Here is a 27,847-nt window from a genome sequence, read left to right on the forward strand (position 1 = left end):
AATCCAAGATCAGGGTCCTGCTTCCTAATGTTTGACATTGTGCTGCCCTAAATCTGTGCAGCTCACCTGATCAATGTTTCCCCAAAGAGTTAATACCAAGTCTCTGGGCAGTTGCTCTCTAATATAATACAATAATAGTAGCTCCCATTCTCATATCAAGATGCTGCTGTTGGTACTGGATCCAAAGATAAGCCCCTTCCTACTGCTAATGTATTGCTACTTCTCCCACCTGCAGGGTCAGCTCACAGTTTACTTATTTGGAGAAGACAGGGGATAAGGATTCTCTCTGTTCTTCAAGTTAGACAATTGATTCCAAAATGTACTCTATTTAGAATTTAATTGCTCTTCAGTAGGAGAGTTTCCCCAGAGTATCTTGACCCCAGGAAGGTCAAAGCAGAAGTCTCAACTAAAATCTCCTTAAAATCCATTCTTATCATACAATGATAGTCCCTTTATGACATACATCTGAGTTCAGATACACACACACACACACATATCCTCCCCCACATACCTATACTCTAACTTTAGAGCATCCAAAGCCAGGGATTCATTTCAGCCTCCTCCCATCCATCCCTGACACCCCTTGAGAGAAAGTTCCCCAAGAGCCAGAGAGAATGAATGCAAAGTTCCAAAATATTGATCCGAGTCCATCGTTGCCAATATTGGGTGCCTGTTAGAACAACTTTGGGGAGTTCAGGTCTCTGTGGAAAGACAGCACCCCACAGTAGAATCCACCGGGGAAGAGCTGCTGCACGGTGTTCGGAGCCAGAGAGAAACCATCTGCTGCCTCCACCCTGGTGACCCCGCAGCCAGAGGAGGGAATAGATCAGATAGTGTGACCTCTTCATATGCCATATTACGGAGTTGTATTAGGAGTCCCTCAACTCACCTCACTGCCCCTGTGAGTTGCCAAGACCATAACCATCTTTTCATCCTCTCAGCAGTTGGTGGTTTCGAACTGCTGACCTTGTAGTTAGCACCCAATGTATAACCACTACACCACCTGGATTCTTTAGAAGTCTCTATGGTGTACAAGTAATAGCTGAAGACATGGAGGCTCAAGCCCACCCAAACATACCTCAGAAGAAAGGCTTGGTTATCTACTTACAAAAAAAAAAAATCAGCCACTTAGAATTCATATAACAAGTTACAAGAATAATAAAACAATGCAATAATGGAAGACAAAGAAAACTCCATGTGGCACATTTCTACTCTGACATGTATGGAATCCCTTGGAGCTGGACCCAACGCAACAACTAGTTTTACATACACACCACATATATACATATATTCATATGCATGTCTACGTGCACACATATATACTGATTAGGACCAAAGACCAAAGGGTGCTGATCTTGGTGAAATGATAAGGGGGAAAGTAAAGGGCCGTTTATAAAGGAAGTGATGTCTGTGCTCTGGCTTGAAGAACACATAAGAGTTTGCAGATGGACAAGCTGGGAAGAATGGCAGGCAGGGAACAGCCCCTACAAGGCGCAGATGTGTGAGGAAGCAGGTGTCCAGAGAACAGAAGACTTTCAATGAGACTGGAGAGTTGGGTGTTGGAAGTCTTGGAGATGGCTAGAAGAACAAACAACTCTGTTTTGGAAGAAGTGTGGCCAGAATGCTCCTTGGAAGCAGATGCAAAGACTTGGTATCACATACTTTGGACATATTATCAGGACAGACCAGTTCCTGCAGAAGAACATCATGCTTGGTAAAGTAGAGGTAAAATTGAAGACCCTCACCAAGGTGGATTGGCACAATGGCTACACAATGGCCTCAAACATAATGACAATTGTTAGGATGGCACAGGACCAGGCAATGTTTTGTTCTGCTGTGCATGGATCACTTTGAGCCACAGCAGATTTGATGGTGCCTAATAACAAGGAAGAGCCTGGAGGCATAGCCATTACATGTTGGGCTGTGATCTGCGAGGTGTGCAGTTTAAAACCGCCATTTGCTCCATGAGAAAAAGATGGGACTTTCTATTCCAGTAAAGAGCTACAGTCCCAGAAACTCATGGGGGCAGTTCTACCCTGTCATATAGGGTCACTATGAGTCAGCATCCACTCAATGGCAGTGGATTTTGTTGTTTTTTAATAAAAGAGTGAGGTATGTGCTGCAAAGTCTGTTAGAATGAAAATTATGAAGTATTGACCTAAAAGAAGCTCAGGACTTCTTCTGAACGCAGTTGAGGATACTGACAAATAAGAAAGCAATCAACTTGCTAGGTTTGTATTTTAGATGGGTGTAAAGAAACAATACTGGATGCCAGTTAGAATGAGTTAGGGAATTTTTTTTTAAGTTTTGTTTCACTCTTCTAATGAGCAAAACCATTGGGGAGGGGAGAGGAGACATGGTGGCACAAAGGTTAAGCACTTAGCAACTGATTAAAAGGTTGATGATTCAAATCTACTAGTAACCTCTGTTGGAGAAAAAATCTGGAAATGTGCTCTGCAAAGATTATGGTCAAAAAGCTCAGGACCCAGATGGCTTCATAGGGAAATTCTGTCTAGTATTCAGGGAAGAGCTGTCACCAAATCAATATAGACGATTCTAGAATATAGAAGGGGAAATCAAACTCCCAAACTCATTCTATGAAGCCCACTTATCCCTGATACCAAACCTAGACAAAGACAGAAAACTGCAGATCGATATCCCTTAAGAACCTAGATGCAACATTTCTCAACAAAATTCTAGCCAATAGAATCCAATTACATATCAAAATAATAATTCATCGTGACCAAGTGGGATTCATACCAGGAATGGAAGAATTGTGCAACAGTCTAAAAATAATCAATGTAACCAATGTTAATTCACCAAATAAACAAGACAAACAATAAGAACCACATGGTCATATCAGTAAATGCAGAAAAAGCATTTGACAATATCCAAAACCCATTTTCTAATAACATTCAATAAAATGAGAATGGAAGGGAAACTCCTCAAATAATAAAGGCCATATACGAAAAAGCCAATGGCCAATATTGCATTCAATGGCTGTATTAGTCTGGGTAAATTAGGGGGGGGGAATCCACAAAAACTCATATATAAAGGGTAAGTACATTAAAAAAAACATCCCAACCCAGTGCTGTCCAAGCCCATAAGTCCAACATTAGCCCATATGTTTGACACCAATGTACAAAGTCCTCCTCAATCTCACAAAACACACACAATGACGCCAACTGCAGGAGGAAAGCCTAATCAGTGAGCATGTAAGCATCTCAGTGCTGGCAGAGGTATCCTTGTGGCTGATCCAGCACCCAGGGCTGCATCGGGCTAGGTCCATGTGGTTTCTCTTTGGGGATGTCTTGCAGGAAGTGAGTCTTGCCAGCTGAAGCAGGGAACTGGCTAAGGCAGCTGCACCCTGGTCGTCAGAAAGCAAGAGACACAAGAACTAGAAAGGTGAGGATCACCTAGCCATTTATCTCTCTGCCCTTCAATTAATCCCACTTGTGTTTATCAGCCAGGTCAGTACAATAAACCTTAACTATCTCAATGGGAAAATTGAAAACAGGAATTAGGCAAAGTTGGCACTTATCCCCATTCTTCTGAAATGTTGTACTGGAAGTCCCAGCCAGAAACATTAGAAAACTGATACTAGAAAATGAAATGAAATAAAGGGAATACAATTGGGCAAAGAATTTAAGCTTGCAATATTTACAGGTGATTTTATTTTATATAGAGAGAATCCGAAAGACTCCACAAAAAGACTGTTGGAAACAATTGAAGGGTTTGGTAAAGTAACAGGTTAAAAAATCAGCAAGCCAAAATCAATTTGGAGCAATGAGAGTTCTGAAAAAGACATAAAGAAAACAATACCATCTACAATAGCTACCCACCCCCCAAAAAAGATGAAATACCTAGGAATAAACTTAACCAAAGAAACAAAAGACCTGTACAAAGAAAACTACAGGACAGTGCAAGAAACCAAGAGAGGCCTACAGCAATGGCAGAATATCCCTTTTTCATGGATAGGAAGACTAGATACTTGAAAATGTCAATACTGCCTAAAGCAATCCACAAATACAATGCAATTCTGATCCAACTCGCAACATCTTATTTTTTAAATGGAAAAAACTAAATACAAAGTTCATATGGAGAGGGACGAGACCTAGCAAAGAACTTTAAAAGAAAGAAAGAAAAAATTAGGAGATCTTGCACTATCTGATCTCAAAACCTATTACAAAACCACAGCAGTTAAAATGGGCTGGTACTAGTATAATGAGAGGTACATAGACCAATGGAACAGGACAGAAAGCCTAGAAATAAAAACATATGGAAACAGACAACTGATTTAAACAAAGGACCAAAAAATTTAATTGGGAAAAGAACGTTCTCTTCAAATAAATGGTTCTGGAAAAACCGGATCTCCGATTGCAGAAGAATGAAACAGGACCCATACCTCACCCCATGCACAAAAATGGACTAAAGATAAATTTGAGGTCTGAATGTAAATCCCAGAGCTATCAAGATTATTAATGAAAAAGTGGGACAAACCTAAGGGCCCTACTGCAGGGCATACACAGACTGCCAAATATAATAAAGTATACAAAGTAGAAGACAAAATAGACAGGTACCTATTGAAAATAAACACTTAGGCACATCAAAAGACTCATCAAAAGAGTGCAGTAAGCTACCACTCACTGGGAATAAATAATCAGCAATGACATAACAGACAAGGGACTAATTACTAAAATCAACAGAATTCTGAAACACCTCAATTAGAAAAAAAAAACAAATAATCCAATTAAAAGGTGAGCAAAGGACATGCAAAGACAATTCACAAAGGACAACACTCAAATGACTAACAAACACAGGAGGAAATGCAAATGATCACTAGCCATGAGGAGCGGTAGATCAAAACAACGATGCGATGTCATCTTACACCCACAATGATACGCCAATTCAAACACAGAGAATAATAAATATTGGGGACAGTTTGGAGAGATTTGAACTCCTACACTGCTGATGGGCTTGTAAATGTGTGCCACCATTTTGGAAAACAATTTGATGATACATAAAACATTCAGGAATAGAAATACCACACCTTGTTACCCAGTCCATGTGCTATAGACGATTGGGACTTTAGACTCTGTTCTTACAAGGTACACATCTTTCATAGACCACACCAGAAAGACCCAATGTGGAAAATCAACTAAGTGAACTAGGCTTTACTTCAAACTCACCTGTAGCCACTGGAGTTAAAGCTGAAACTCCTGAGCATAAGAAGCAGATGACTACTAGCCCAAGGACATAGAACTGGCAGACATTGAACTTCGCTTTGAATCTCTTGTCTTGAGGGTACCCAATGAGTGGTGGCCTGGAGTTACATTTTGCTTACTATTTTAATGTCCCCTCTGCTTCATTATGACATGCATTAATCCGGTACACATGGTTCTGCTGCTGTGGATGAATACTACTGGAATATTTGCCCCATCGCTAATCCCCATTGTTTGTGTAAATAATGTCCAGTCAACAACTCATGTATTATGGTTCATAGCAGGCCTATACTTGTGAAATTTCCTTTTCTCAATGGTATTTTGAATTCTATACCATTGACTAAACTAATGACATTATCAATGTGTCGTGGTTACACATTGGGCTGCTAATCATGTAGTAGCCATTCAGAACCACCATTCCGTTCTGCAGGGGCAAGTGAAGTTTTCTACTCCTCTGAAGGTTTGCAGGTTCAGAGATCCACAGAGGCAACTATACTCTGCCCTATAAAGTCTCTATGAGTCAGCATTGACTTGATAGTTGAAAAACCAAAAACAATATTATGGCCTTGGAAGCCCTGTGGTGCTGTTCTACCGTGTAGTACTGTAGGGTTTCTATGAGTCAGAACTATTTCAAGATATAGTTTTTCTATGGACACCACAGGTCTAGGTCACACCCTTCTAGATAGGTGTCGGGGTGTCCTTGAAGGGAGGAGTTTCACAGTTCCTACACTCTTGGAAAGAGATCCTAGGATAGGAATTTAGGACTGAGAGGGTGTTTTGGTGACACAGAAGGAAAAGCTAGATGTCAAATGTTGACCATTTTAAGATTCCTGGATGACTATGAGATTCATAGGCATCTCGGGGGGGGGGGGGGGGAAGGAGGGCATGGGGGGAGGGGCTGGTGATCTACCTCCAAATTATCAGCCATTGAAAACTCTAGGAAGTGCGGTTCTGACATGCATGAGGTCACCATGAGTCAGTATCAACTCATGAGCAACTGATGAGAAGTTCAGATGTGCTTGAATGGGAACTGGAGTAGTTCCATGACTGGATCCTTACCTTCCACCTGAAAGACAGGGTTCAGTCCTCAGCCAATAAACTTCACGTGCTGCCATCGATCAGTGAGTGGAAGTTTGCACGCTGCTCGGATGTCCAACATGTTGTAATGGAGCTCCCAGCACTGTGGACAGCGTTTTGCTTCCTTGTGCATGGGGTTGCCACGAGTCCTGGGCCAATGAGGCAGCCGCTAACAACAACTACAAACAGCTGTGTCTGAAAGAGCTCCCTTCCTCCAGAGGAAACACCAGCTCTAGCCCAGTGCGGCAAAGTCCCGCGGCACAGAGAGCAGCAGCTTGCAATTACAAAAGGACAAATACCTTTTGTGGCAGTACAAAGCCTTCCGTAGATTGTCATCTCCTTTGTTTCTCTCCCAGAAAGAAGGGCCTTTTGAAGTGCTTACATTTCATTCCTGGTCTCAGCTGTGAGACGGAAAATAAACAAAGGGCCTGTGGAAAGCGGCAATGAAAAACTGGAACTACAAAACCCAGCCAAAGTGGCAGCACTCATTGATGAGCTCCCCCCAGTGAAAAGCATGATCTCAAAGACAAGAGAAGACGATGGGAGCTGTGAGTGCAGTCAACCCTCACCGTGGCCAATCTCCTCTACCACCCTCTAAAGGAAAGGCGTGTCATTGCATGAAGAGAGCCAAAGGCAAAGCCACTGCCATCACATCAATTCTGACTCGTGGCAACCCCACAAGAAGGGGTAGAACTGCCCCTGTGGGCTTCCAAGACTAACTTTTTATGGGAGTAAAACACTTTATCTTTCTCCCTGGGAGAAGCTGGTGGTTTCAAACTGCTGACCTCAGAGTTAGAAGCCCAGCATGTAACTACTATGCCACCAGGACTCCTTGAAGAGAGCCAAAGGGTCCTCAAATAGAGTATAAACCATGGACTACAGGGAGGAAAAACTCCATTAGGAGGATTCTCATCCAGTTAAGAAATTATGGCCACCTGAACTGAAACAGTAGGGGTGGGGAGGAAAAGAAGAGAGACATTTAAGAGGTAGACTCAACAGGGTATAATGAAATGGGCCAGATGCTAGAAGCGGGAGGGGAGTAATGATCTTGCTAACGAGAATAAAGGAAGCATGCATGGGACGCAGCAGGAAAAGTTCCTGAAGAAGGTAAAGGAAAGAATTGAAGCTAACTAGGCTATAACTCCCTGGTTCATAGCCCTGCCTGATCTTAACAATTAGGAGGAATGGATTTGGCACAAAAGATAGGATTCTACTCCTCTGAACAGTACATATTTTTAAAAAACAGGCCTTAACTTTACATTAGTTGCTGAATAAGCAAACAAAGTTTAACAAATGAGCATTTATTCTTCGGGCCTGGAAGCACACCAACCGCTGAGTTAAAAGAATCAACCATTTCAGATCAAAAGGGCAACACTTATCCAAGGACAAAGTTCATAAGGTTATGAAAGAAGGAGAAATGGAAATAGGAAAGACAGGGAAGAAATGAAATAAGCAATAGGACATAGAGGGAATTGCACTAGGTGAGTTGAATCAGGATGTGTATGATGGAATGTAAAATAATGATCTGCTCTGTAAATCTTCACTTAATTTTCAATAAAAAGTTTGGGGGTTCCAAAGATATATATGTGACACAGTAGAAGTGCCTAGAGTGTCTTCCTGGCTGTAATCTATATGAAGGTAGATTGTCAGGCCTTTCCCTTGAGCAGTAGCTGGCTGGCTTTGAGCCATGAATCTTTTGGATAGCAAATGAGCTCTGAATTATTCCTTGATTCTTACTAGTAATTTTATTTTTTTTACTTTTATTGGAGGCTCTTACATCTCTTATCACAATCCATACATTCATCCAGTGTGTCAAGCACATTTTCACATATGCAGCCATCATCATTTTCAAAGCTTTCTCTTGATCCCCTGATATCAGCTCCCTATTTCCCCCCCCTCTTTCCCCCCTCCTCCCCGCCCTCCCTCAGGAACACTTGATAAATTATAGATTATTATTTTCATATCTTACATTGTCCTCTGTTGCCCCTCACCCACTTTTCCTTTATTCGTCCCCCTGGGAGGGGGTTCTAGATGGATCCTTGAGATTGATTCTCCCTTTCTCCCCCCCACCCTCTCCTAATCCTCCTGGTATCTCTACTCTCCTTGTTGGTCCTGAGGGGTTTATCTATCCTGGATTCCCTGTGTTGCCGGCTCTTATCTGCAGCAGTGTGCATGTTCTAGTCTAATCCAATTTGTAATGTAGAATTAAAGTCATGATAGTGGGGGGACGGAGGAATCACCAGAGAAAAGCTGTGTGTTTCATCGGTGCTATACTGCACCCTGACTGCTCATCTCTTCCCTGTGACCCATCTGTGAGGGGATGTCTGATTGTCTACAGATGGGCATCAGGTATGATTTTGTTCTGGGTCTTAGATGCGTGATATCTGATCCCATCAACACCTCATGATCACACAGGCTGGTGTTCTTCCATGTGGGCTTTGTTGCTTCTCAGCTAGATGGCCGCTTGTTTACCTTCAAGCCTTTAAGACCCCAGATGCTATATCTCTTGATAGCCAGGTATCATCAGCTTTCTTCACCACATTTGCTTATGCACCTGCTTTGTCTTCAGTGATTGTGTCAGGAAGGTGAGCATCACAGAATGCCGGATTATTAGAACAAAGTGTTCTTGTGTTAAGGGAGTACTTGAGTCGAGGCCCAATGTCCATCTGCAACCTTAATTCTTAATATATATATATTTATATTTATATATATATATTTATATGTGTACATGCCTGTATTTAGACCTCTATAAATGTCCTTTGCCTCTTGGTTCTTTCCTGTATTTCATTTTTCTTTCCTCTTGTCCCACCATCACAGTCGGCCTTCATTCAGGTTTAGTAATTCCTCACTGCTATATTGCCCTTGATTAAGCCCCACTAAACCAACTTATGGACAAAGGAACAACAAGTGAACTAAAATCAATTGGAAGAAGAGCATAGGATGCCTAGTGGGGTTTACTAGTAATGTTATCATCTGTTCACTGACAACACTATAGTGCAGGTTGAGAGAAATAATATATGGAAAGAACTTGGTGCAACCTCTGGCATACCAAGTGCTCCAAACTATCATGGTCCTTGTGACAGGCAGAGCAATACCCACCCCTCAAAAGATGCCGGAATCCTAAACTAAAACCTATGAAGATGTTACATTACATAGCAAATAACTTTGCCAATGTGATTAATTTAAGCATTTTGTGACAGAGAGATTATCTGGGGCCCAGTATAATCATAAGAGTCATTACAAATGGAAGAGGGAGAAAGCAGAGAGTCAGAGAGAAAGATGTGGCAATGAAAACACTGCCAAGAGAGAAAGGGAGGGGTGTACAGTTGCTGGCTATGAGAGTTAATGTTTTGTGTCAACTTGACTAAGTCAGGATTCTCAGTGGTTTGGCAGTTAGGCTCTAGTAATGTACCATGGTGAGATCTCTAAAATGGGGAACGTTTGCAATATAAGTGGATGCTGTAGAAAAGCTTGCTCCCTTTGGCGGGGAGTCTAGATCCTGTATCTGGCTCATCAACCTCCAGTTATTTGGACTTGAGCCAACCACCTGCCATATTGCCTGTTGATTTTAGGACTCATTATCAGGCTGCCATGTGACCTGCCAACTTAGGGTTCATGTGTCTCTGCAGCCTGCTATCTTCCAGAAGCCTCTAACCTAACATCTGACCCATGAACTTGGAATTTTCCAGCTTTAACAACTGTATCAGCCATTTTCATTATATAAACCTACTTCTACATACAAGGGGTACCCCTCCAAAAGTAGAATTTTTTTTCCAAAGATAATGTATTTAAAGTATTTTTTTATAAAACAACCTTATCACCTTCGGTGTACTCTCCAATACACGTAATGCATTTGTCAAATCTGCAATTCCATTTGTGTGTGTGTGTGAGAGAGAGAGAGAGAGCGAGACAGAGACAGAGACAGAGAGAGAGAGGATTATTAAAGGCCCTGGTAACACTACTTCATCTTCTCCACATCCTGCTCTGCAGTCTCCTTGGCCCTTGTCGCTCGGATACCAAAGAGCCGGGCATTGGCACGGGCCATGCGGAGACTGGCGAAGGCCTTGAAGTCCTTCTCTTCTTGCGGGATGACCCGGGCTTTCTCCGTCTGGTAGACATTTCAGATGGGCATCACAGGTCCAGTAAGCTGCGTGGCCAGTCTGAGTTCTTCTGCAGGGCTGTTTCCCTTTTGGGGGTGGGGGGTGTGAGTGCTTCCTGGGGAAGAGGGTGAGCTTGGTGCGGGACTCCTTCAGCCGCTGCACATTGGCCTGCAAGGACTCGGTGAACTTGTTCCGCCTCCCGGGTTCAACGGAGATGCCGATGGTGCGGGCCACCTTCTTGTGGATGCCGGCCACCCTCAGCTCTTCCAGGCTGAAGCCCCGGCCTGCACGAACTTCGGTGTGATAGCGCTCGGTGGGGTAGCGCATGATGGGCCAGATGCGGCCAGACGCAGGCCGCGGGGCGATACGGCAGGTTTTAGCTGTCTTACCTTGTGCCTGCGTATCGTCCACACGGACACACACCGATGCCAGTCCTTGTGGAAGTGGGGCTTCAGGATCATGCCATTCCGGCTGGGTGCATGGCTGCTTATGGGCCTCCTCCAAATAGAACGGCTGAGCAGAAAGCTGCAATTCCACTCTTGGAAACAGTTTCCAAACATCTATTTGGATGTCTGACAACACCTCCCTCGTTGTTTTTCTTCGCCTCTTCTACATCATCAAATCGCTGTCCTTCCGTTGCCCTCTTCATTCACAGACACAAAAAGAAGTTGCACAGAGCAAGGTCAAGTGAGTCAGATGCGTGGGGCAAGAGTGGCATGCTGAGTTTTTTGCCCAAAAAATGGTGCACTGAGATGGCCCAGTGAGCAAGTACATTGTCGTGGCAAACTCAGTCCCTCGTCTGCCACAAATCAGGCCTTTTTTGTTGCAGTGTTACATAATCTTTTCGGAACCTCTAAATAGAGAGCTTGATGAACAGTCTGACCTGGTGGAACAAACTCCAAATGTACTATCCCTGTCACATCATCAAAAACAAATGAGCATCATCTTCATCTCTGATGTCACCTGACAAACTTTTGGGGGCGAGGTGATGATGATGTCTTCCACTGTTTTGATTGATGTTTGCTTTCAGAGTCATAAGAATAGCACCATATCTCATCACCAGTAAGAACTTTGGGGGTGGGGGGAAGTCTGGGTTGCTTTGGAGCTGTTCTTTCCAAGCACAGCATCTTTCCCCCCGAAGCTCTTTTCCTTGTCAGTCAGACCCTAAGGTACACATTTTGCAGCGACCCTTCACATTCCCAAATTTTCCATTAAAATTCATGGATAGTTCAAGACAGTCCAAATAACTTCAATGGTCCCATCTCTTCAATGGTCTGATGTCGGTCTTCGAGCTCAAGTGCACAAATTTTGTTGGCATTTTCATCAATTTGGGAAGTTGACGGATGTCCAGAATGAGGTTTGTCATCAAGTGACATTTCATCTTTTTTGAAATGAGAAAACCACTCTTACACTTGAAGATTTCCCGTAGCGCTGTCCTTGGAAGTGGTGTTCAACCAGAACAACAGTTTCTGCAGCATTTTTCCCAAGCAGGAAACAAAACTTCACAGTTGCATGCTGTTCTCTTAAATGGGCCATCACAAAAAACAACAACAACAAAAAAAACAAGGTTCGAAAGAAACTGTTTTTACAAAAAATTCACTGTGACCGGAGAGAACCTTCCCAGGCAATGCCCCCAGGTGCACTAACTCAGAGTGCATTTCTGTATGCTCTCCTAGCGGGAAAAATGCTTACTACAAAAGCCCCACCCAGTGGAGCATTTTTCAGGGTCTTGGGAGGATACCCCTTCATATATATGCATATTTAAGCTCCACTGCTTTTACTTTTCTAGAGGATCTAGTCTAAGGCAATGGCTTTGGAGATGAAGGAAGGAATTATGAACCAAGGAATAAGGACGGCCTCCAGTAACTGGAAAAGCCAAGAAAATGAACTCTCCCCCAACAGACTCCATAAAGAAGGAAAGAGCTCTGCTTCCCGTGCACACTGCACTTCTGACCTACGGCACGGCAAAGCGATAGATTTGTATTGTTTAAGCTGGCGTGCAGTAAGAGAGCAGCAATACAAACCTAATGCAGTCCTTAGGAAAGAAATTGCTACACGTAAGCTGTTCTATCTGCTCTCGTCTTTGTTCCTAAGATATCAATGTGGGTGGGCCATGCGCTTTTCCAGAGGAGGGACTGGGGCGGGGGGGGGGGGGCCTGTTTCTCCATCTCCCACAGCATTTCCCCTAGAAGAGTGCAAGGCAAGTTGTGAACGGTCTTTTCAGGGAGTGGGAAAAATGGGTCAGGAGAAATAGTCCCAGTGACAATGTCTACTAAATTCTAGAAACATCATTTGGTTCTGTCTACGCAGCTCCCCCGGGGGGATTCTGCCAATGCCTCAAGCCCCTAGATAATCTTTCTAGAAGAGCTCGTCCCCTCAGGACCATCTCCACACTTGCCATACAAATACATGAGACTAGAGTTCCAGCCTGCCCACTTCAGAGTTATTTAATGACTGATAATGAGGCAAGTTAAGTAATTTTAAAAATCAGTCAACTTTTATGGATTGTCTCACGTGAGCAAACTATTTTAAAATTTTAACAGTTACTGTCTTCAAAATATTGAAAGCAATGGAACATGCATATAATGCAGCAAAAAATAAATATTTGTAAAGCCGAGAGTGAGCATGCACAGGAAGACCACTGTGTCCCATGGAGATGACCTGCTACATGCTTTCAAGTCCCCTCTCTCCATACCCACTGCCACTTATAGCCCTAACCCACAAAGTCTCTAACCCAGATAATAAGTCATGTCATCTCTCCCACCAGATTGCTACAGCAATCTCCCACATCTAGGCTGGCCTCTCTCCAACCCACTCTTCGTACAATAACCTGATTAGTCTTTCTGAAATACAAATCAGATCCAGCTCTTCTCCTGCTTTGGGCCTTCAGGATTGACTTTGCTTTGGGGACATTTCAAACTCCTTAGCAGGGTTGCAGCACCCTGACTGACCTAGTGCATGTTGCCATCGCGACAATCTCTTGGTGTCCTCTTTCTTTCTCACTGGACAGGCCCTTTAGTGCCACAGTGTTTTGTTGAACAGATTAATGCTTCCCAACTCCAAGGTATAGGCACAGTCACTAAGACTGTGATAAGGACCGAGCCAAAACCCACTGCCACAGAGTCAATTCAGACTCACACGCGCTGCCTTCATGTCCATTCCATCCTTCCAGATAGAACTGCCCCTGTGGGTTTCTGAGACGGTAACTCTTGACAAGAGTAGAAAACCTCATCTTTCTCCCTTGAAGCAGCTGGTGGCTTCAAACTGTTGACCTTGTGGTTAGCAGCCCAACACACAACTATTGTGCCACCAGGACTCCTAATGACTCTGCAGAGGGTTGAGATTGTGCAATATTACAGGAACAGACAGCTCCATCTTTCACCTGCAGTACTCGGAACCACTATCCTTGCGGTGAGCAGCCCAATGCCTAACCCAGAGCCCTACCTGGGAGTTGTTCAGTGCACAAACTACAAAGCAATGAATGATGGTTCTCCATCGCCTAACCTTCCATTTGACAAACCCAACTGGCTCACTTGCCTCTGTAGCTTGGCTCCAATCATACGGTCTGAACCAGCCTTGATTCTCTTTGGGAAGTCCTCCTTGACACCAAGTCTGGGGAACAGAGCTTATCCAAACAGTGCTGAAACCAACATAGATAAGAACACATGAACCCTTGTCAGAAACAGGCAATGAGACCCCACCTTTCTGGCGACCAGAGCCAAGGGAGACTTCCCTTGGGATGTGAGCGTACACGCCAAGCTGAGTCCAAATAAGAGCCATCCCCTCCATATCAGAAACCATAAGGAAGAAGTGGCTATGAAGCAGCAAGGCCGACCAAAGGGATATGAACAAAAGGCAATCAATTGAAGACTAGGAAATGTGCAGGGCTAAGGGCCCTTATGATTATGAACTCCCTGCCATCGAGTCAATGGTAAATCATACCAACCCTGTAGAATAAGGTTGAACTGTCCCTGTGAGTTTCCAAGCCGGTAATTTTTTACAGAAGTACAAAGCTCCATCTTTCTCCCCCGGAGCAGCTCGTTGTTTCAAACTGCTAACCTTGAGGATCGCAGCCCAATGCAGAACACTGCACTACCAGAGTAGCATGTGGTGTAGGTCATATCTTACTCCTCACATGCAGCACAGGACCAGATAGATCATCTTTTCTGCTCAGTAAGTGGCAAGTGAGAGACTATATAGGCCTCTGAGTCGCTAAATGAGAAGCCCAGGGGGATGAAGTTTGAATTGGGCCTTGAATGTCAGCTCCATTCGGGTTAACTGAGGAGTGGACTGAGATCATTGAAGGGAGTGAGCAAGGAAGTTATCAACCCAATTAGGAAGACTGCATCTATCATCGAAACTGCCAGCCTTCAGGCCACAGCTCTGTTGAGTTCAGCCCACACAGCGGGTGTCTTTTATTTTTAATTAGATGCCACATTTAAGAATCAGAAGAGTTCACATAAACCCTCAGACAAGCTGTCAGCATAGGCGCACATGCCCACATGGCAAGAGCAAGCTGGGGAGGAGTTTCTCTTTTTATGAGACGTCACTACTCCCGGGCCCTCCGCACTCACTCCCACCACCTGCCTGGCCCAGGGGCCTTCTCCTGTGTGTGGTCCCCAGAGCTCTGAGGTTGGGAACCACGAAGGCTGGCTAGGTTACAGAGGTAAGGAAGCCTAGCAGGGGATTGTTTCAGTCGCCGATTGAGTGCTCAGGAGCTACTGATATTGTCTCCCTTATCCCATAACCATTAATAAAATAGAGATGGAGCTAAACCAACAGTGGAGGGGGAGAATGGAGACAGATTTCCATTCTGTAAATGGACCAATGTATTCAACACCTTTGGGGGAGAGCAGAACCTAGTTTACTTCTCATAAGCTGAGCTTGACCGGCTCCCCTCCTGCTGCTGCAGGTTACATAGAGCTGCAAAAGAGGCATGCGGCAGCCAGCAGTGCTAACCACTCAACATCTCTAATCCTCCCTTTCTGAGGGCCGGAGAATTGTACTTCCTCTTCAAAGTTAGGCGTGTCTAGTGGCGCAGTTCAGCTGCTGTGAGAAAGATAGACCATCGGAATCTAGCCTATGGTTCTGTGGTGGAAAGACCTGGTAATCTGCCCCATAAAGACCTGACAGTCTAGAAACCTCTAAGGGACTATCCTCTATGCCATGTCATTATCAGCTGAAAATCGACGTGATGACTTTTAGTAACAACGGGTGACTTGCCTGGGTCATTGAAATGTGAGCCCCAAAGGGACGCAGCAGGAACTAGAAAGCATGAAAGAGTAAGTCCCCACAGTCCCTTCTTGGGCATCGATGCTCTCAGGCAGGAGATGTTGGGCATGTGAAGAGAGGACCTTCCTTGGTCCTTCTGGGTCCTTGTGTGATGGCAATCAGCAAATCCCCCTGGACACGCAGCATGCGTTAGAAAGACACTTCTGCTTTGTTAAGCTACTGAAATGCGGGGGTTGTTTGAAATCCTGTGGTATCTTTTATTTAAGCATATGGTAGGTTTGGTTTTGACATTCTCTATCAAAGACTCTGCTCTTCAACCAGAGTTCAAGCTTTCGCTTTGTAACTCCCTTTTTATCGTTGTAGTCGGGAGCTGTCCTGTTGGCTCTGCCTCCCAGGGACCGTGATGCAAAACAGAGCCCAGCATTGTTGAGCCAGAGGCCCCATCCCAGATGCAGGTACATTGTGACTTACTGCTGTAGCCTCTGTTCAGCCCAGCTCACCTCGGGCCTAACTCTTCGTGCTGACTCTGCTTTGCCAAGCATTCGACCCTTCTCCAAGGATAGATCTCACCCAACAAAAGAACCAAGTTGGACCATCACTGCTTCTAAGGAGCGTTCCACTTCTTCCAAGATAGATTTGTTCATTCGTATGGTAGCCAGTGGTCTAGTCAATATTCTTTGCCAGCACCATCATCCAAATGCATCAAATCTTTGATCTTCCTCTTTATTGCATATATTAGGGTTTTTCGAAATAACTTACTAGTGGCTTTGGGTTAAGTTGCTTTCTGACAGCGTTTTTGCTCAATTTTGATATCACTTCAATAATAGCTAACAAAGGCCAAGTGTGACTGTAAAATTAAGCCTTAAACTTGCATTTCATTCTAATTTGTACAACATCCATCTACCTACCATCATGATGTGACCCTCAAAGAACGCTGAGCTTGCAATCACTCTTCTCCCCACCGAACACTGAGCCTGTGGGACTCCAGAGAAACCATGAAGCAGCAGAACTGAGACACACTGCCATCTAGCCGGTGCCCACTGAACCTATAGAACAGGGTAGAACTGTCCCTGGGAGTTTCTGAGCCTATAACCCTTTAAGGGAGTAGAAAGCCCAGTCATGCTCATGCAGGCAGATGGTCTCGAACTGCTGACCTTGAGGCTAACAACCCATAATTGCTACACCACCAAGGCTCCTCGAACTGGAACTCTAACCCACATTCAAGACTTCCTCCCCGCACCCTACCCCGCCTCCCCCGACCAACTCACATCACAAATAATGAATTCCAGGGTGAGGGGGTCGGGGTGGGGGGACTACATTTCCATCTCATTTCTATTCACCAGCACCCTATAGTTAAGGTAGTAAAGCTAGCATAAGAACGAAAAGTGCTTTAAACTAAATTACAGTAATGTATCGCAAAGCTTTGCACAACATTACAAATCGCTCATTGAAGCAAGGCAGTTTGTTTACAGGGTAAGAAAGCATATTTTCCTGCATCGTATAGCAGTGCAGCTGGTAAGCGGAGCCATGGAAATAAAGGAGAGGGCGGGGGCACTGGCAGGAGCGAGCATAGCCTCCTTTCTGTATAAGGAGTAGGCCCTAATGAAATTGTATTTGGGCCCTATTCCCATCCTCCTGAGAAAATTCCCCTGGGGTTTCCCATTTGAATCTTGGGTATATTTATGAAGATCAAAGTAATGGCTTTTTAAAATTAATTACATGAATTTGTAGCTCAACAACACTGAGTGAAAGGCGGGTGTTGCACCCCACGACTTGTCCCAGCTGTAGATTACACACATCAAAAGCCCGGGACTCGCATGAGAGCTGGTTCCAGAGGCTGCATCAGCCTCTGAGCAGCCACGACTGACGTGGAAAGAGTGCAGAAGATCAGTCCCCAAAGTTGTTGTGACAGCTTAATTGTATTACAGTGTTCAGATAATTCCCATTTATTTGGTCTTTTCCTCTGAGCAAAGGCTGGACCCCCAAGCACGGCTATTACCAGGAGAATTAAGATTCACACCTTTGATGGCGCTTCCCTCGCTTCCTAATTCAGCCCGGCTCCAAAGTGCTGGTAATCGGCTCCTCACCGAGCAGTACTTGCGCTTCGCCTTCGGGCGTGCTGAGAGGAGACAGCAGCTAACTAATTGCAATTAAAATCTGCCACGTGAGTGGAAGAGAATAACATAAATTAATCAGTACATTAGCAGAATTACATTTAAATGTTCAAACGCGCCTTCCACATAGTGGGACATTTTAAATTATAAAGCAAAGTACTTCATTATGGATGCTGATATTTTAATGAGCAAATGTGATGTTTGTTAAATAGGAGTGCAATATAGAGACTTCCTTAAAATTAGCATCAATGATGCATTTTAATTCAAAACAACAAGTTGTGGTCTATGTAATTCCTGCATATCTCAATGTGGAAAATTTTTTCTTTTTCTTTTTTTTTTTTTTGGCCTGGAGCTATGGAAACAGTTGAACATCTCATTCTCCGAAGAATAAATAATTTCAGCCGCACTAACTAGCACTTTATGTAAATTGTCAGATAAATCACAGTAATAAATACAGGTTTTAGAAGAACAGAACAGTATGCTTAGCCTTAATTTATTCAATCATCAATTCATGTAGACTGAAGCTAGGGAACATGAAAGATTAAAAGTACCCAGCTAAACGACACAAAGCCAAGGGGGAAACGGGTTTCACGGCCCCACGGAGAGATTCCAGAATAAAGGTCTCCATCCAACCGAACAAAAATCTTTACTCTGGAAATAACTCTTTGGTGCTTGCAGAATTTTTTTAAAATGAATTAAAAATTGCTTTAAGTTAGTTCCCAAGTCAAAGTTTCATGGTCAACATACAAAGACCTCCTTTTCAAACACACTGTCCAGGGCTGAGTCAAATTGTAGTTTTAGTTTGTAAATGTCACTGTCAGCTTAGGGTGTTGGAAGCGCAGATGCTGAGCTACAAATGATAAAGACTGGCCTACGTTTGACATGTGATTCTTGTCACGGCTCTCTCTCTCTCAAAAAAACCCACTGCCATTGCGTTGACGCCAATTGAAAGCAACCCATAGGACAGGGTAGATCTGCCCTCTGTGTTTCCGAGACTGTAACTCTCTGGGGTAGATAGCCCGGTCTTTCTCCATCCGAGAGACTGGTGGTTTCGAATTGCCAAACTTTGGGACCTCGGCCCACCTTGTCTTAGGGGATTCTGAAGTAGGAATCTTGGTAACAGCAAAGTCGAAGGCTCAACCCCACCAGCCATTCCATGGGAGAAAGATGAGGCTTTATCTGTTCCCACCAAGATCTAAAGACTTGGAAATCGTACATAAGTTCACCAAGAATCGATTCAGTGGAAGTGAATTTGGTTTGGGTATTTTACCCACTGGTCACATTAAAATGAAAGCAGCACCTTGTTCCATGACACCTTTTTTTTTTCACCTCCCCTCTAAGCCCCACCACAGATCTGAACTAACATGTCCTTGTTGTGCACGTTGTGGCTCTTATTTAGCCAACAACACACAATCACATCTGCTTTTCCCCTGGGTTTCTGGAGTTTTCTTTTTATAGCTCAAACAAAACCAAACTCACCGCCATCAAGTTGCTCCTGACTGACCACTAGTGACCCCATAGGACAGGGTAGAACAGCTCCTGTCTGCTCCTGAGACTGTAACTCTTTGAAGGACTAGAAAACCTCACCTTTTCACTATGGGAGCCCAGGCGGCATCGTGGATTAAGCATGTAGCTGCTAACTGTAAGATCAGCAGTTTGAAACCACCGAATCCGAGGAAGATGGATGAGGCTTTCTATTCCTGTAAATAGGTACAGTCTCAAAGCCCACACGGGTTGTTCCACACTATGGGATCACTGTGAGTAGGAATCATCTTACGCGTCTGCTCTCCCTGTCTCTGTCCTTACCTCCCTCCCTTTCTGAAGGCCCTTTCCAGAATATAACCATCCCTGAGCCTCTCCTCTCCTCTCTTAGCGTCTCTACTAGCAAGTTTTTCTGTGTGGTGGTGATGTGACTCCGCCTCCGTCAGGAGAGGTAGGGTATGACTTAGCCATCTGACCTTTTACAGTGTTTTCCTTTGCTTCTACAATAGCAGCCAATGGTGTCTACCTGCCTCTGCTCTGCACAGTATCGAGTCTGGAGGGAGGTAAAAGAAAGTCCTGCTGACCGACTTCCAAATTTCAGCTGGTGGAAATCTCATGGGTCACCATTCTCCAATCCATCACCATCGCCTGAGTATGGAACAGGGACTGCCAGAATTTTATTCCATCCTAAATTGGGTCACCGTGCATGGTCAACCACAGCCAACAGTAACAACATTGTAAAGATACCTCCTTATCACACTCAAAACCAAAGTCCCTGTCAAGGAGTCGATTCTAATTCATAGCCATGCTATCTATAACTGGTGGTTTCCAATGGTGAGCCTGGCAGTTCGTAAATTCCCTACCAATACTCCACCTCATCCGATTCCAAGTGAATTAAGGACACTGAGTCCCAGGCTGGTGGAAATCGGTAGAGATCGCCATAGGAGTCCATGTAGGCAACTGCTAGCTGTGAGGTCGATGGTGAAAAACACCGGTGCTTCTCTGGGAGAAAGAGGCTCTCCACTGCTGTAAAGAGTTACAGTCTCAGACACCCGCAAGGGCAGTTCTACTCAATCCCATAGCGTTGCTATGAGTCAGAATCAAATCGATGGCAGTGAATTTGTTTTGCTTTGTTTGGGATTATTATGAGTCCGAATCGACTCAACAGCAGTGGATTTTGGATCTATTATGTCTTGTTCTGTTTTTGTTATAGTGAAAATCTTACCGGTTGCTTGGCCTATGAACATAGTGGCCAACTGACCACACCTAAATGGTCTCCATTCAGGACTGGGTCTAATCTGAACAAAGAATCAGAAAGGAGTGAAGGACTATCCGTCCACAGCTCCCATCAGGGTCATATTGTATCAGGCCAGGTTGGAAGGCAAATAGCACAGTGAGCTCGAACGCATTCATGCCTGCCTTCAGGAACATATTTCTATGTATAAGCTACGCTTATTTTCTTACATTTTCATATCTGTAAGATAATACATATTTCAAGAAATAAAGTAACTACACTCGTCACATAATTTTATTCAGTTTACTAATCAGTTTACAAATGCCAAAAGTAACACGAAACAGGAAGGAAAACCCAAGCTAAGAATGCTTCCTGCCTAGTAACTTGAACACAGTTGCCCGTGCGTGCTGGTTTGGGCTTGCTAATGCTGCATCATTTCCCCATGAGACTATATTTATTATGAACTCCATTTCTCACCAAGCAAGAAATAATATTGAGCAAGGACAAAAATAAGTCACAGAAAAATCGAAAACACATCAGTCCTGGTGCCGTTTCTCTTTTCTCATCTCTCCAGTGGAAATAATCCCCAAAAAAGACTCTGTGTGTTACAGTAAGCAAGTCAACACAGGGAGGACTAGCATGTGATTCCCTTTGCAGGGCCTGTGGGAGTGCCCAAGAAGAGAGGGCCACGAGTGTCAGACGGGAGTGATAAACTGGTACCCTTGAGAAAACGTAGGCAAGTCACAAATGAGACATACGAATAAGAAGCTTTTGTTGAGGAGTGTTGAGGAAATAAAGCTTCTGGAAACCATTTTATTTTAACTTCTTAATCACGCTTTTGTGAAGAGAGTATAATTCATTTTCTCCTCTCCCCACCCAGCACCCCAGGAGTAGGTATTGAATTCAGAAAACAGGAGAAGCTCTTTGATCCAGCACATGATTGAGGAGAAAGGCTTTTTCCGAGTTTCACCTGAGGAACCGTGGTGGTAGGATGGGTGGGCTGCTAACCAAGAGGGCAGCAGTTTGAAACCAGCAGCTTCCTGAGAGAAAGAGGAGGTTTTCTGCATCTTTAAAGAGTGACAGTCTCAGAAACACACGGGGGTAGTTCTTTCTGTCTCTTAGGATCACTATGATTCTCAATGGAAGTGATGGTAGTGAGAGTGGTGTGTTCTGCCTGTCCAGGCAGTAATATTTTATTAATGAGGTCCTAAATAGGCCACTTGTGGGAATGTCTTGGGCATTGCATGGCTAACTGACAGGTTGGCAGGTCAAACCCAATAGCTACTGAATGGGACAAAGATGATGCTGTGTCTTCCAAAAATTTAGTCTTGGAAACCCTATATAGTGTAATACGAGTCAGAATTGACTTGATGGTTAGTAGGTTTTTCTTTTGTTTTGTTTTAAAATAAGCTACAGAGTAGGTGACTGAAGGGCCCTGATGCTAGCTGGTTCCTTGTTCATATTAGAATCTCATGGACTCATCAATGCCCTCTCAACAATATATTTTTTATTAAATTGGTTCTACCAATTGTACACAAGAATTCTAACACAGATGTGAGGTCGTTACTGTAACACCTACCATCTCCCCAGCACTTCATGCCAGGCAGACGTGGAGCCAAGTTCTTACTACATTTATCCGACTAGTGGAGGTATTGCCATCCACATTTTAAAGTCCAGGTATCTGGGGTTTCGAGAAGTTAAGTAAGTTGCCCAAAGTCACACCGCTATGATATAAGGGAGTAAGGAAATGTCTTGGCTTGTTTGGTGCTGATATGATACAAATATCACAAATGGATAACTTTTAAACATAGACTAATTTTCTCACAATTTAACCCATCCACTGGCAAGTTATGACAAAATAATAATTTATAAATTATCAAGGGTTCATGAGGGAGTAGGAAGCGAGGAGGGAGGAGGGAAAATGAGGAGCTGATGCCAGGGGCTTGGGTGTAGAGCGTATGTTTTGAGAATGATGAGACCAACGAATGTACACAACGAATGTACAAATGTGCTTTACACAATTGATGTATATATGGATTGTGATGAGAGTTTTATGAGCCCCTAATAAAATGATTTTTAAAATAAAGAATCGCAGCCTCAGAAGCCCTAAGGGAACAGCTCTAGTCTGCTGCCTGGGGACACTATGAGATAAATTAACTCAATGGCAGTGGGTTTGGGGGTATTTTTTGATGGTGCTTCCTTGTCCTGTATCCAATCTGCTCTTTTAAATCCCAAAAGGCATACGCCCCACTGTCTTCATACTCAGCCTACACGGAAATGACCTCACTAACCTAATGAAGGAAAACTCTATTCCCAAATGAGATTCTATACATCCACATATAAGCCCTCTGACCTGGAGTTAATCCTGAATCTTAGTGGTACAGTGTAGGGTGTCCGAGGCTGAAAATCGCTTAGGGAGCAGACAGCCTCATCGTTTTCCCTTGGAGCAGCTGGTGGGGCTGATCCGCCGACTCTTTGGTTAGCAGTTCAATGCTCACCCAACAGCACCACCAGGGCTCCTCTGTCCACAAATACAAGAGTTGGTATTCCAACACATAGTTTGGCTTCAATGAACATAGCCAACCGTGTTCATGGTGCTACATGAAAAGCATTCTTGTTTTGGTTTTCAGTTGCTTTCAGTTTTCACTTTTGGCTATTTTTGAAGGAGATAAAATACTCCTTTCCACCTATCATAATTCTGTAAAAGGGCACAAACCCAATATCATCTGACCTATACTGACCCTCCATCCTCCCATTTCTGCCTCCCAGAACACCAGGCTCAGGGAACGCAACTCATAGCTTGTCAGAGATATGCTCCCTTCATGTGCCTCCCTGCTCTGCTTTGTCTTAGCTTCTATCTCTGCCTAGTGAACCACACACCACACACACACAGTCACACAGTGTTGGTCAGGTTGGCAGTGGGATCTTAGATTGGGATTTACTTGTCCTCTGGTTTATTTCCTCATATCTCTGCATTAATCACAATGGGTTAGCTATCAGTGGACACTTCCCCCCCCCTCTTATTTAAAGTTTTCACTGAGAATACCTCAATGTCATTTCCTTGTATTATCTATATTAAAACTTACTTCTGTCGAGTTGATAACCACTCATAATGACCCTATAGGACAGGGTAGAACTTCCCCTGTGGGTTTTCAAGGCTGTAATTCTTAACACTTCTCCTGCAAGAGCAGCTGATAGTTTTCAAGTGCTAACCTTGTGTTGAGCAGGTCCGGGCATCAGCACTACACCCCCGGGACTCCTTGTCCAAAATAGTGCCATAGAAAAGAAAAAATTCATGTAATTATGGTCACCTGTGGGACTTAGAAAGACTGAAAGAAGATAAGTTCATTTGGTTGTTTTTTTATTTTTTAGCAGTAGTAGTAATAGTTCAGTTGGAAGCACCAAAGTGGTTGCAACAGTGAAAATAGATAACTTGTTAACTTGAACTCTTCCCATGAAATCGTTATGTCATTACATAACTGTCGAATTGCATCATCACATAACTATCCAACTAAATCATTCTATAACTGTCAAACCACTAAATCATGGCTAGCCAAGTTGAAGGTGAGTCAAAAAGTATTGCCACTAGAGTACCAATTTATAGATGTACATGTTTTAACAACAAAAACAATTGCTAACATGTGTCTCTGTGACCAGTGGGTGACTATAGACAAGTCCTTACAGTCATTCAGTTTTAGTTTCTCAGTTTTGATCTCATTGGGGAACTTTCAAAATCAAGGTCCAAAGAAAACAGTGGTTTCTGAGGGAATCTAACCAGCCAGGTAAATTCAAGGCAGAGAGGCTAGTTCAGAAGGTCATCGTGACTGTTAGGGGATTACGAAGAGGTGATCAGGACAAATTTTCTCAAACAACAAGGGAATATCAAGGGGGCATATTGGAAAGAAGTTTTAAGAAAATTGAAAACTCCGTTGGTGAGAAACTATCCAAAAAGGTGCCCGGAGTTTTTTATCCATCATGGCAATGCACCTGCTCGTTTGTCAAAGGTAACAAGGTTGTCCTATGAGACCTTCATTGGAAAACCTTATCCTATCAACCATAAAGCCATGATTATGCTCCTACAGACTTAGTTTTTCACCCCAAACTTAAAAACATTGAAAGGCGCAAGGAATTCCCTCATGGAATGCCCAAACAGCCATTTTGATGGGATATAAATCAGAAAGCAGAATTCTATGGTAAAGTGTTGAGTAACAGTGCCTTAAGAAGAGTGTGTTTCTAGATGAAGGGTTTGTTGAGAAATAATAGCTTGACATTTTGATATTTTTGTTTAATAAATGTTTCTATGATTTTATAGCAATATTTTTAATTTGCCCTCATATGTTAGAGGTATACAACTGAATCCATGACAAATGCTATTAAAAGTAACCTCCAAAATGTAAGATAAATGGAAATAAACCTGACAGACAAGACTTGTACAAATTAAACTATGAAAACCTACTGTAAAAAAAAATCCAGAATTGGTCTGCATAAATAGAAAAGCATATCATGCTCCTGGAGAAGAAGCATAACATTGTGAAATGTCAGTGCTATTCAAAGTAATCCACATTCTAACCAAACTTCTTTACAAGATGGAAAAAATGAATCTCCAATTTTATTTAGAAAGGAAAGATTTATCAGATAAGCAAAATGTTACTAAAGAAGAACAAAATAGAAAGTCTCACACTTCCTGGTCTCAGAAGCTCTTCACAGTCACTGTAGGTAGTAAAACGACAGACACGGAGACGATGGGACAGAATGGAGAGCCCAGAAGTCAGCCTATCCCCCAGGGGTAGTTGGTTTTCAACAAAAAGTCAGAACTCAGTAATGGGAAACGGCAGTCTCTTTAAAAACAGTGCTGGAGAAACTAGATATCTATATGCTGGAAAATGAAACAGGATCTATACCTCATACCATACACAAAAACTAACTCAAGATAGGTCAAATGCAAAACCTAAGTTTAAAATATCAGGGAAGGAAAAATAAAAGGAAAGTTGGGGACTTTAATTTATGCTCTATCCAGCATAACTAAATATGTGCAAAAAGCGGAAGATAAACTAGTAAACTGGATTCTCCTAAAAATCAAATACTTAGATGTCTCAAAAGACTTCTCCAAGAGTTCAATGAGAGTCTATAGATTGGAGATGGGGATCAAGGAGGGTGGGAGGCAACAACATATCTGAGAAGAGATTAATCTCTGAAATGTACAGAAAACTTCAACACCTCTATAATAAAAATAAATAGAAAATGCAATTAAAAATCAGCAGAGGACACGAATGGACACTTCACCAAACACGACACTAAAGTGTCCAAAAAGTATAGAAAGAAATGCTCACAACCATTGGCAATTAGAGAGATGCAAATCAAAAGCACAATGAAATATCATCTCACCTTGTCAATAATGGCACTGATTTTAAAAATAACTAAACAAACAAATAAATGCTGGGTATTGAGGATACAGTCAGATAAAGACAGCTAAAAATCATCCCCTCCTCCAAATGCATCTAAAATTAATACACAATAAGAGGACTTTTTGAAAAGAAGTAGAGCAGAGTAGACCAATTCTTATCTAATGGCATGAAACTCGTACAACTCCCTCGTTACAACAGGAAATATCGCTTCAGATCACTGGGGAAGTAAAGCTAGAATAATAAAAGAGGAAGGAGTGCTAATTATTTTGCTTTCTTGGGGACAGAGGAGGAGGTATGATTCCCAATACCTTTTCAGGGAAGTCTTAGATGTTAGAAAATCTTAGATGTCAGAGACACCCTATGTTTCTAACATCTAAGACTTTCCTGTTGGCCCCGAAGGAATAAACTGGTTGTTGCTGGGTATCCAGGCGTGGATTTTGACTCACTGCCATCTGGGTGACAGAGTGGAACTATCCCATAGGGTTCGCTAAACTGATTTTTATGGGAGCAGATCACCAGGTCTTCTCCTGAAGAGTTGCTAGTGATTTCCAATCATCCACCTTTCGGTTAGCAGCCACGGGCTTTAACCATTAGCCTACCAGGCAGTCCTGAAAACAGATGGGGCGAGACCTTACGGGGAGCAGTGAGGAATAAATAGGGAAAGGAGAAAAGGCCCTGGATCTTTGGAAACCAGATACCTCAGCCACTGCTTGAGAAAGCATCAGGAACCAGTAAAACCCAGAACAGGAGGACAGGGACAGGTGTGCAAGGTGGGGCAGAGCAGAAATCAGTTGTGTGAGAACCCAGGTGACCAAAACCATCCAAACAGACTGGAGAACAAGGAGCCCAAGTTGAAACAATCAATTTTGATATGCTTCAACTTTTTAAGTAACTCGGCACTAGCATAAAAAATTTGTTAAGCAAACCAATAATATGAGAAGACTTTTTCTTCTCAAAAAAGAGAAACCCAAAACTCCTCTATGCCCTAGATTGATACCAGGTGCCTCGGAGTCCATTTCCAACTCATGGTAACCTTCTGGTGACACAGTACAGCACTTGACTCTTAACTGAGAAGTTGGTAGTTCAAGCCCATTCAGAGGCATCTCTGAAGCAAGACCTGACTATCTACTTCTGAAGAGCCGTAAGATCCCTATGGAGTACAGTTCTGTTCTGAAACAAGGGTGGGTGGAAGGGGGGGCTGCCATGAGTCTTAGATCAAGAGGCATTGGGAAAATATTATTTTTTTGGGGGGAAATATTATTAATGACATTTAACCATGGCAGACCTATCATGCTTGTATCAAAACAATGTCACGTTGAAGTTCAAAGATTGGACAATAATGATCAGTTCCTTGGTATTACGGTCTCAGAAACTCACAGGGGCAGTTCTATTCTGTCCTGTAGAATCGCTAAGAGTCTGCATCCACGCAGTGGCAGTTTGTCTAATTTGCTGACTTGATTGTTTCTGTTCTCAGCACAATCGATCCTTGTAGTTGTAGCTGTGTGCTGCCATCAGTTGGCCTCTTCCACATGGGGCCCCCTCACGTAATGGGATGTGACCATTATGACCCGTAGAGTTTCCATTGTCTGACGTTTGGAATTAGATTGGCAGGCCTTTCTTACTAGTCTGCCTTAGTCTGGAAACTCTCTTAAAATCTGTTCAGGATGACAGTAAGATGTACGTGTCCACTGACAGGCAGGTGACCCCTGCGCATCAGGAGCATGGTCCTGGAACGACCACTGCTCGCAGCCAGTCATGATGGAACACCTATATCCTATGGAGGGGCCCTGGTGGTTACATGTTGGGCTGCTACCCTCAAGGTCAGCAGTTCTAAACGACCAGAAGCTCATGGGGAGAACAATGAGGACTTCTACTCCCATAAAGAGTTGAAGGAGAAACCCAGAGGAGCAGTTCTGCCCTGGTCTATAGGGTCACTCAGTCACCAGCCGACTCCATGGCAATGGGTGAGTGATGCTCCAAT

General features: G+C 43.4%; 1 pseudogene; it reads right to left on the reverse strand.

Annotated features, from left to right (window-relative positions):
• Positions 1-10,257: 10,257 nt before the first annotated feature.
• On the reverse strand, positions 10,258-10,959 carry LOC142461023 (large ribosomal subunit protein eL13 pseudogene; annotated as a pseudogene).
• Between the last annotated feature and the right edge of the window lie 16,888 nt (positions 10,960-27,847).

The sequence above is a fragment of the Tenrec ecaudatus genome, chromosome 11 (genome assembly GCF_050624435.1).
Source record: "Tenrec ecaudatus isolate mTenEca1 chromosome 11, mTenEca1.hap1, whole genome shotgun sequence".
Taxonomy (NCBI): domain Eukaryota; kingdom Metazoa; phylum Chordata; class Mammalia; order Afrosoricida; family Tenrecidae; genus Tenrec; species Tenrec ecaudatus.